Raw genomic sequence first — 12,566 nt, 5'->3', positions numbered from 1 at the left:
TGGCATCTACCTCCTATGCTCGTGATATTGAAGGTCAACAAGCATCTCGTCCTCCTTTCTTCAATGGCTCCAACTATGGATACTGGAAGTGCAGAATGGCTATATTTCTCAAGTCCATAGATTTTGCTGTGTGGAAAATTGTTGAGCATCCATACACATCTCCATCCACAGACTATAGCTTATGGTCTGATGAAGAAAAGAAAATGGCAAATCTAAATGCAAAGGCTATGAATGCCTTATATTGTGCCATTGATCAGAATGAATTCAATAGAATATCTATATGTGAATCTGCATATGATATTTGGCATTTTTTGGAGGTTATTCATGAAGGAACCAACAAAGTGAAAGAAGCCAAAATCTCATCTCTTGTCAGAAAATATGATTTGTTCAAAATGAACAAAGATGAACCCATCACAGAGATGTTCACCAGATTCACCAACATCACCAACGATCTGAAATCTCTGGGTGTAACCCACTCTCAGACAGAAAAGGTAAAGAAAATCTTGAGATCTCTCACAACTGATTGGGAGAAAAAGACTACTGCTATTGAAGAAGCTCAAGATTTGTCCAAACTTACCCTGGACGATTTAATAGGCAATCTTATGGCCTATGAAGTCCACATGAAGGACAGAAGGGAAGAGGAACAACCTTTAAAGAAAACTTTAGCCTTCCCAGCCCTTTCTGAGGATGAGGACTCAGAAAAAGAAACTGAGATTGCGCTACTCACCAGAAAATTCCAGCACTTTATGAGAAGGAACCGGCTTCCAAATAAGCACAAAGAAAGAAAAGACCCAAAGGAAGATTCTATGTGCTACCAGTGTAATAAGCCAGGTCACTTGAGACGTGACTGTCCTCTTCTCAAAAGAAAATCCAAGACTGAGGAACCAAAGAAAAGGTTCTTCAAGAAAAAGGCTCTGTATGCTCAATGGGATGATTCAAAACCATCCACAAGTGAAGAGTCAAATGATGATGAAGCAGAAACCGCCAACATGTGCTTCATGGCAAAAAGCTCTGTAAGTGAATCCCTTGATTTCTCCTTTGAAGAACTTCAAAATGCTTTTCAGGAACTTTTTGAAGAATCAAGAAAAACGATTCTCAAAAATAGACATTTGAAATCTAAGAATCTAGAGCTCATTCTGAAAAATAAACAACTCAGTATTGAAAATTCTGAGTTACAAAAGAAAAATCTTCTTATTACTTCTGAAATCTCTTCTACTAGCTCCAAGACTAAAAATCTGCAAGTAGAAATTTCAGAATTAAAAAGTAAAACTAAGAACCTTATGAAAACGGTTTTCAAGTTTACTAAAGGAAAAGAGAGCTTGGATAAACTCCTATCCTCTCAAAAAGTCTGTTTCTACAAGAATGGTATTGGCTACTCCCATTTCAACAAGCCTTCTTGTATGAGTCAAAAGACCACTTTTGTGAAAAGTTCTTCTGAACCTAAAAAGGAGTATTATAATTTTAATTCCTTAAACTCCTTTAAAGCTGTAGACAAACCTAAATCAAAATGGATTTGGGTTCCAAAATCTAACAAAAAGGGACCCGACTGGGTACCAAAAAGAAGTTTTACTTAATGTTTTGCAGGCTCCAAAGAAGAAGAACAGATGGATACTAGACAGTGGATGTTCAAAGCACATGACAGGACATCCAGACCTTTTTGCTGTTCTTCATCATAAAGAAGGAGGAACGGTCACCTTTGGAGATAACAACAAAGGTTTGATAATTGGTATTGGTAATATTGATAAACCTCTTATCAAAGACGTTCTCCTGGTTAAAGGCTTAAAACATAACCTTCTAAGTATTAGTCAAATGTGTGACACAGGTTATAATGTTAGCTTTAATCATGATGCATGTCTTATAGCAGACACCAACAAGAACATCATCTTAAAAAGTATAAGAAGAAATAATATATATGAACTATACCTAGAAAACATCACTGAACATTGCCTTATAGCTAATAATGACACTCAACATTTATGGCACATGAGAATGGGTCATGTCAACTCCAAATACATGTCTAAATTAGCTAAAGATAAGTTAGTACGTGGGTTACCCAAAATATCTTTTAAAAAGGATTATTTTTGTGATGCATGTCAAATAGGAAAACTATCAAAATCATCTTTCAAATCAAAAAATATCATTTCAAGCAAAAGACCTTTAGAGCTTCTCCACCTGAATCTTTTTGGTCCTTCTAGAGTAGCTAGTCTTAATCACAATAAATACGTTTTTGTCATTGTGGATGACTACTCAAGATTTACTTGGGTAATATTTTTGAAAAACAAAAGTGACACGTTTTGTCAATTTGAAATTTTGTGCAAAAAATTACAAAATGAAAAATCTTGTTCCATTGTAAAAATCCGTAGTGACCATGGAGGAGAATTTGAAAATGAACTTTTTGAAATTTTTTGTAACTTGCATGGTATTTCTCATAACTTTGCCTTTCCTAGAGCTGCACCTCAAAATGGGGTAGTAGAAAGAAAAAATAGAACCCTTCAAGAATCTGCTAGAACTATGCTCCAACATAATAATCTTGCTAAATCTTTCTGGGCAGAAGCTGTTAATACTGCATGCTATATAACAAATAGAGTTCTTATTAGACCCTTATTAAATAAAACTCCCTATGAATTATTCTATGACAGGACTCCAAGAATAGACTATTTCAAAGTCTTTGGATGTAAATGTTTTATCCTTAACACAAAAGATAGCCTGGATAAATTTGATGCTAAATCTATTGAAGGCATATTCTTAGGATATTCAAGTCATAGTAAAGCATATAGAGTTTATAATAAGAGTTCATATACTATTGAAGAATCTATGCATGTCAGTTTTTGTGAATCTATTGATCAATCTGTTCTTAAACAGACTAACGATGATGATGTTGAAAGTACAGATTTGTTCCTAGATAACACAGCCAAATCTAATGAAGATGATCATCAAAGAACATTTGTCGAAATCAAAGATCATCCTCAAAAGCAGATTTTGGGAGACCTGACAAAGGGGGTTCAGACTAGAGCTCAGCTAGAACGGATTGCAAATATGACATTCATTTCTCAACTTGAACCAAAGAAGATTGATGAAGCCATCATCGATGAGTTCTGGATGCTAGCCATGACTGAAGAACTGAATCAATTCCAAAGGAATGAAGTTTGGGATCTTGTACCAAGACCAAAGGATCATCAGATCATTGAGACGATGGATCTTCAGAAACAAGCTAGATGAAACAGGTAATGTTATAAGAAACAAGGCAAGACTAGTAGCTCAAGGATATAACCAAGAGGAAGGTATTGATTTTGATGAAACATTTGCTCCTGTTGCTAGACTTGAATCTATTAGGATGTTTTTAGCATATGCAAGCTATATGGATTTTAAACTTTATCAAATGGATGTTAAAAGTGCCTTTCTTAATGGTTTTATAAATGAAGAAGTTTATGTAAAATAACCTCCAGGCTTTGAAAATGAACAATATCCAGATCATGTTTTCAAACTAAAACGTGCCTTATATGGATTAAAACAAGCACCTCGTGCTTGGTATGATAGACTCAAAACCTTTTTATTAAAAACTGGTTTTTCGGTAGGCAAAGCAGACTCTACTCTATTTGTAAAAGTTGTGGATAATCATACCTTAATTGTTCAAGTTTATGTGGACGATATCATCTTTGGATCTAGTAACAGCACTCTCTGTGAAGAATTTTCTAAGTCCATGTAGAAGGAATTCGAAATGAGTATGATGGGAGAACTCAACTACTTTCTTGGACTGCATATTAAGCAAACCAAGGATGGAGTTTTCATCAATCAATCCAAGTATGCTCATGAACTTCTAAAGAGGTTCAACATGAACTCAACAGCTTCAAAAACCACTCCTATGAGCACAACCATTGTTTTGGACAAAGATGAAGATGGTAAGTCTATTGATACAAAGGTATACCGTGGTATGATAGGATCACTTCTGTATTTAACTGCTAGCCGTCCAGATATTATGCTCAGTGTTTGCTTGTGTGCTAGATTTCAGTCAAATCCAAAAGAATCACATCTTAAAGCTGTAAAAAGAATAATGAGATATTTAAAAGACACAGTTGATTTTGGATTATTTTATTCAAAATCCTCTACATTTGATCTAATCTCATACAGCGATGCTGACTTTGCTGGAAGTAAATCTGACAGAAAAAGCACAAGTGGAACATGTCATATGCTAGGGCACTCACTAGTTTCATGGTTCAGTAAGAAACAAAACTGTGTATCCTTATCAACTACTGAAGCTGAATACATTGCTGCTAGCCTAGCTTGTACACAAGTTATCTGGATGAAACAAACTTTGAAAGATTTTGGTTTAAATTTTGAAAATACAACTATTTTCTGTGATAATACTAGTGTTATAAACCTATCTAAAAATCTTATTTTACACTCACGAACTAAGCATATTCAAATAAGACACCACTTCTTAAGAGAACAAGTCTTAAACAACATAATTAAACTCGAATTCATACCCACTAATCAACAGTTAGCAGACATCTTCACTAAATCATTGAAACATGAAGACTTTACACGAATTAGAAGAGAATTAGGAATATGCAAACTAAGTGACTTATAATTAATCTCATCTACTAAGACTAAAACATCTTATGAGTTCTATTAAAATTTTTTAATCGGTTTCATTCTTATCGATCTCTTATATATATATATATTAAAAAAAAAAAAAAAAAAAGGTCAAACTATGTTTCTATATTCACGTATAATCTAAACACTTATAAAAACACATTCATCATGACACATGCTTTATGTCTTTCAACTTGTCATCTTTCAAGTATACATTAATAATGACTCCTTGTCCTATTTCCTTTCACACATATCCATAAGAACTATTTATATTAAGTAAAAGCTATCATGACTTTGTTCACATCACTCATCTCATAACACATTTTATTACTTTTGTCCTTTTGTGAAAACTTCTCTTACGATAAGTTAGTTCACCTTCAACATGATAACATATTCCTCTCAACTTGCCTATACGTAACTTAAACAATAATAGTATTTTATGAGAAATCTTGCTTTTCAAATTTTAGTCAAAATCGAATGATTATCTTTTTAGTTTTCTTTACCTTCTTCAAAAGTTAAGTTGTTGTATTTCACGTATAATTTTACTATATCATTTGTTATATCATATATTACGTACACTCTATTTCTATCATGTCATCCTTCACACCTCTTTATGAATAATTATTATTTTCAAAAACTTGTACTATTAAGTACCACACTTTTCTTGTCGCTCTTCATCAAATACAAAGTGAATCTCCATCCGTGACCATTATACATTTAAATTTATCGTTTTCAAAAACCATGAACTCCCTCCATTAAAACCATGTCCTCTTAGCCAAACATCAATCATAACTTTATGTCATACATCAAGTGATTGTTGTCCTTTATAATCTCTCTCTCTCTTTCTTTCAAAATTCATATATCAACTCACCTGTCTTTATGATTTTTTTTACTCTCCTACAAAAATTCTTCTCAAATAAGAAATTATTGCATCCTTGTTTGTCCTATTCCGAATTCATCTCTCACGGATTTTGTATGCTTTCATATAAAGTAACATAATATTTGGCTTAAAAAGTTGTTTGTTTTATTAGGCCATTATTTCCTTCACTATACATCTTTTCTCACATCTCTTCATCACACGAAACTCTTTAAAATCCAAGTCTAATAAGATAGTTCATACGCATCACGTGACACATCTCAAACTTCGACAAACTCTCCCATAGTAAACCTTTCTCTACATAGAAAAATTGTTTAAAAACTATGTCCTTCTTAACATCCAATACACTATCATCCAAAAACTGATTTGATTTGTCATTCACAAGCCTCTTAATTTTCAACTCACGCATTTCCTCTTTCAGCTAAAATCTAAAAATCCTTCTCTTCCAATGTCATTCATTTCTTATCACTATTACTTTTCTCTTTCTATTTAATAGATTGATTCATCTCTCACCAATTCCCCACAAATATCTCTATTCTCTTACAAACTACTACTCCTTCCAAGCTCTTCTCTCTTGCTCGTTTTTCCTAAGCTCTTGCAATGGCCTCCTCCTCAACAAATTTGATCACTGCCGCTGATCTCAGGTTTCCTGATCTATTTCACTTTTACAACTCTCTTTCCTCACGTCCAATTCATGAAGGTGAATTGGTTCACTACGAAGACTTCACCTCTTTTGACCTTGAACAATCTCTCCCCGAACTTAAACACTTACTAGATACTTCATCCCAAGCTTCCTACTATCCTGAACTTGTTCGTCTCTTCTACACAAATCTTTTCACCAATCATAATCGCACTACCATCACCACCAAGGTCCGAGGATGCATGATATTCTTTGATGCTTCCTCACTAGGCAATATTCTCAACCTTCCTTCCACCGGCATCGATCTAACAAACATAGTACCACTCGACCACTCGATACTTCAAAAAATTCTTGTCTGTACTCACTTCACACACCTTCCCTGGCACATGAGAAATCTCCAACCCCATGCTCAATTGCTTGCTCATATTCTTCTTCACAATCTCTATCCCAAGCCTCCTCGTAAGGGATTAGTACCCAGAAAAATCTCTCTCCTCCTCTACGCAATCTTCTACTCTACTCCAATAAACTGGTCCAACATCATCTTCGCCCACTTTATTCGCTATCAAAAATTTCAACCTCTTCTTTTTGGGTGTTTTATAACTCCCATTTTAAAATACTTCAAGGTACCCCTTCAAAATGAAGTTATCCTCTATCCTTCGTAGATCCTCAAGGCTACTTCTTTCAATCCAAGGTCCCTGCACACTGATAATACCGACTCTGATGACACGGATCCCTCATCCGAATATGATTACCTTTCTGCAATCCTGGATGTCCAGCACACTCAGGATCTTCTCCTTCGGAATCAAGCCTCGATGCAGCAGACCCTTCAAACTCTCCAGCAGGATCAAGACGCCCGTACACATCAATCCTCTCCACCTTTGGAGTAAACTTATTATTTTGGAATGTAATAACTTTAACTATTTTGGTCTGTAATAACTCTGATTACTCTGATCCCTTCCTTTTTGTCCATGACAAAGGGGGAGAAAAACCTGTCTCCATTATTGGAGAAAAATACTCTCTTTGACATTTTTCAATGTTTTTATGATATTATTATTTCTATGCATAATGTTTTTTTGACAGGGGGAGCATATTTTGTCATCATAAAAAAGGGGGAGAATGTTGAGAAACTCTATTTTGATGTCACATAATATGATACACTGTCGTATTTGATTTTATATAATATGATAATATATCTTCTTGAAAAATGTTATATTATGACTGGATATGTTTTGCCATATATCTAACGAGTATTTGATGCAAGGATATCTCACTCAAAAGGATGGAGACCTCCTATTCAAGTACAACTATGGTGCAATCATACTCCTTGAAGAAAAAGCTTGATGAGCCATGCATTCCTAAAGACCATCTAAAGAGATCGGTTACCTCAAGTTGAAGACTTTTTTTCTTCTTTAGAGTCATATGTAACAGAACCTTCAGAAGCATGCATATTGCATATTACATACTCATTCATAAAAGCTATTTCATAAAAGTATATGATAGTTTCAAAAAGCACCTTTTTGAAAACCAATAATTGTACCTTCTTACAAACCTTTATGGAAAATGTATTTTGACATGATATAATTCATGATTTCAAAAAGCAATAATTGTACCTTCTATCATGTATAAGACAACTTAAAAAGAAATGATTTCAAATTGGTAGGAAAAAGACAAAACATGGAAATCGGCTACACAAAGAAAAACAAATATAATACTTGTTGAAAAGACTTTAGTTACCTTTTTAAAGAAATGATTTCAAATGTGTAGGAAAAAGACAAAACATGGAAATCGGCTACACAAAGAAAAACAAATATAATACTTGGTGAAAAGACTTTAGTTACCTTTTTACAAACCCATAGAATGTCGACCTACTTGAAGTCATCATTCTCTTTGTATAGCATTAAATACCTCCTGTAAGAAATCCTTGTTAATATCCATCTCAAGAATGTCGACTTGTTTAAAGTCTTCATTCTCTCTGTAGACATTGAAAAACACATCATAAAGAAAACTCTTGATATGACTATGTACAAATAAATATCTCAAAGCATTTATTGTACTTACACTCATTTAAAGTAAAGAAGTACTTATGTACCATAAATCATTAATTAGGATAAAGACAAAACTACATGACAGCCTACAATCCAACGTTCAATATACTATTGTAAGAAATAGACTTTTTACATAAAATATATATTACCTAAAATATTACAACGACTATTGTACCCTATATTTTACTTTTATGGAAATAAGACTTTTTCGAAAACCCATAAATTTGGTTTTTGAAATGACATGACATTTCACATCTCAAAAAGACTACGATTTCAAATAAGTAACGACTACTTTTTTAAAGCTATATAAACACACTCAAATAAACTATTCAAACAGGGGAATGCATATGTGAGCTTACAACGAGAAAAATTCCTATTCGATATTTGAAAGAGACCCTAGAAAAAGAAAGAGAAAAAGTCAAAAATAGCTCTTTGACAAAGAGAATTTCTTGAGTGAAAAGAACAGAACATTCTGAGAATCCTTCATTCGTGCATTCATATCATTCTGAAGGTTCTATAGGAAGTATTGTAACTTTCTGTTATTCACTGTTTTCCTTCTTTGTTGAAAGAAGTAGACCTCTGAGAAAGAGGGTGTTGCCCTTCTCTGTTGAGAGAAGAAGACCTCTGTGGAAGAGGGTGTGCCCCTTCTCTGTTGAGAGAAGAAGACCTCTTAGGAAGAGGGTGTTGTACTATTTATCCGGTGACTCAGATGTTATAGTGGAAAGCTCAAGTGGTTTGCTTGGGGACTAGATGTAGGTCAGGGTTTTGACCGAACCAGTATATATTCTGTGTTTATGTGTTGTGCCTTTATTGCATTATATTTTTAATTTATCGATCTGTTTAGTAATTCCCTATTCACCCCCCTCTAGTGGAATTTCAGTTATTCTAACTCACAGCATTGAAGATGCTTATACGAAGTCATGAAGACTTGCGTGAATGTTCAACTCATAGCCCTGAGGAGGCTCTTGCGATATACGCTAAGTCATGGAGGCTTGAGCGTCGTATTACAAACTGTGACCCTGAGTGGTCTATGCATTTACTTGAGTTGAATAGATAGGTGTTTGCTTACTTACCAGACCTTCAGTGGTTCTGACCCCGTGTTATGGGGATTTCAGGTGTTGTACCTGCGTGGCGATATGCAGAGTAAGGCGGCATTGAGTTCTAGGGTTTCTCTAGACAGAGTTGTACTGCTTTTATTGAACCTACACTACTTTTCTAAACAGTAGTATTGTAATAAACATGTTGTTTTCGATAAAATGGAACACTTTGGTGGTCAATGAGTTGCTTGGCCACATACCTGCAACGTGCTCAGAGTTTTCTAAAACCGACGACTCATTATCGTCTTATTTCGCTGCTAAAAGCTTTTCTAAGTTCCGCTGCAAAGAAAAAAAAAATTCATGAAAATTTTAACTTAGCTTTGTTTTGGAAATCCGAGGCGTTACATCACCACTTCTCAGCTCCTTATTATCCTCAAGGGAATGGTCAGGCAGAGGCCACCAACAAGATTTTGATCCGCATTCTGGAAAGAACTGTGGAGACAGGCCGTGATTGGCACGAGAAGATGCATGATGCGCTCTGGGTGTACCAAACCACCATTCGGACCCCAACCAACGCTACTCCTTCGAAGCTTGTTTATGGGACCGAGGTGGTATTACCTCTCCACGTTCAGAAGCCCGCACTCAAGTTTGCGTCGCTCATTGAACTTCCGCTTGATCAGTATCAGCAGCAGAGGTTAGTACAACTTGATATGTTAGACGAGAGAAGACTCAAGGCAGCAGAGCACGCTCAAGCCTATCGTCAGAGGATAGCTCAACATTACGCCAAATCAGTTATTGAGAGGAGATTTTAATGATCTTGTGCTCAGATCAACAGCTCATCTCAAGCATCGGCCACAGGGCAAGTGGTCACCTAATTGGGAAGGCCCTTATGTGGTTAAGGAAGTGCTGCCTTGCAATTCCTATTGCCTAATCAACGCAGATCGGGTGGAACTGCCAGATCCTATCAATGCTCTACATTTGAAGAGATTTTATACTTGAATTGTTTATCCTAGCATTTTGTACTCTTCAAAGGTCTTTTTCAATAAAGCAATAACCTTTCACTGAATTCTCACATTCTTCTCCCTGATACTGGGGCATTTTATTTAGATCTATACTTATTTTCCTTCATCATATACAGGCAGGATCAGCCGAATCTTTTTCTACAAATCTTATCAACTTTTTCAGTTAATCTTGTTATCTTTATTAAATTGCATTCATTTCATTTTTTAATTTAATCAAGTTTTCATCAATTTGTTGTCAATTTTATCAATTTTCGTCAAGTTTTATCGATTTTTACTAAATTTTATCAAATCTTTATAAAACCCTTTCAGGTTAAGGGATAAACTTGATGCCTCTTCTCAATGTGGTATTCTCTTATTCATTAAACCCTTTCAGGTTAAGGGATAGACCTGATGCTTCATTTTCATGGGGTATTTCCCTTTCAGGTTAAGGGATAAAACCTGAACCTCATCCCGCGAGGCCCTTTATTTTCTTTTAAGACAAGGGATACTCCTAAATTCTTTTATCATCAATTTTTCTTCAAAACTCTGCCTATTTCTACCAATCCATTTTCAATTTTTTATTATCAAATTCGTTAATTCTTCTCTTTCCTTAATTCTTTATCCTTTGTCGATCCCTATCAAACTTCCCTGATGTTGTCAAATTCTCTGCAGGATAGGGGACAAAATCCTGAAAACCATCCTAAATAAAATTCAAACCTTAGGCCGCCTTGGGTCAAGGATCTTGAATAAGTTTTTCATCCTCATCGTCGGAATCTATTCACGCTTTTTGTCAATCCTTCTGAAATCTGACTTTTGGGTAGGAATTATTTCCTTCCCGTCTAAGTTCCGACTCAGGTTTTGTTTTTATTTTTCTTATTTTTTTTGGAAGATCCGAGTCCCGACTCGGGTTTTCCCCTTTTACCTTTCGTTTGAAGTTTCGGGTTCTGACTCAGACTTCCTTTTGGATCCAATGCTCGTGTTGGAACCAATTGCTACATCGAGAATTCGAGTTCTCAAACTTGATTCTCATTCATTCTTTTATTTTGAAAAACTGGGTTCCGACTCGGATTTTCCCCTTGTGTATATTCTTATTTCTGAAGTTCCGGGTTCCGACTTGGACTTCCTTTTGGTCCAATGCTCGTGTTGGAACCAATTCAAAACAAATTTCCAAAATTCGGTCAAGTTTGAATCGCGAAAACATTTTCCTCTCTCTTCCGCAGGGAAGGGAAGACGGGAAAAATTTTACGACGATGACACATTGTTATTACGAATTGCGACCCTAAGTGGTCATCGTATATACTTGAGTTGAATGAACGTATGATTGCATGATTACCAGACCATCAGTGGTTCTGACCCCGTTTAATGGGGATTTCAGGTGTTGTACCTGCATGGCGATATGCGGAGCAAGGCGGCATCAAGTTCCAAGGTTTCTCTAGACAGAGTTGTATTGTTTCCTTTTATTGAGCCATACTGCTTATTCGAGCAGTGATGTTGTAATAAACATGTGGTTTTCAATAAAATGAACATTTTGATGGTCAATGAGTTGCTTGGCCACATACCTGCAACGTGCTCGGAGTTTTTTAAAACCGACGACTCATTATCGTCTAATTCCGCTGCTAAAAGCTTTTCTAAGTTCCGCTGCAAAGAAAAAAAAAAGGAATTCATGAATTTTTTTAACTTAGCTTTGTTTGGGAAATCCAGGGCATTACAGAATTGGTATCAGAGCATGTGTCTGAGAAACCTGGTTCAAGATCCGTCGTGTTTGCGGTATCGCACTGTAAGTATAAGTTTTATACTTTTGCTGATTTGGGCGTATTTACGTGAATAGATAAATGGCTCCTAGGACGAGGAGGATCATGCCAAGCGAGGTGTCTCATACACAAGGCTTCCTGCTAGAGACACTTAATAATCTAGTAATAGCTATCCATGAAACGAGGCAAGCATGTAAACACCCGAAATTTTCATTCACCTCCCCGAAATTTCCACCAAGCATCATCATCCAGCCTCTGAAATCGCTGGAGGGCAAAATGGTCATTTTCTGAGCCCGGACCTTACAAAAGTCAAAATTTCATCTGCAACTCTCAAAATTTCTCTATTTTCAGCTCAGATGTTCAAAATTTTACTCCTGACAGGAGACAGACATCTCCAAGTCTTGGTTCAAGATTGCATTTCATAAGACATGGCATTGCATATCATTGCATGAGCATCTCATATCACTGCACTGCACGGCATGTCATTTCGAGGTCCAGAACTCTTGGTTTCAAAATTTTCAATCCAGATTAGAATTTTAACTCTTTTCAAAATTGATTTCAAAACCCTGGGTCTTCAAAGTTATCAATTGTTCCCATTTTACCCCCAGGGCTCTGAATTTCA

This window comes from Nuphar pumila, chromosome 1, assembly GCF_984573655.1.
Source record: "Nuphar pumila chromosome 1, dmNupPumi1.hap1.1, whole genome shotgun sequence".
NCBI classification, from domain to species: Eukaryota; Viridiplantae; Streptophyta; class Magnoliopsida; order Nymphaeales; family Nymphaeaceae; genus Nuphar; species Nuphar pumila.
Note: the sequence above shows the minus strand (reverse complement) of the source record.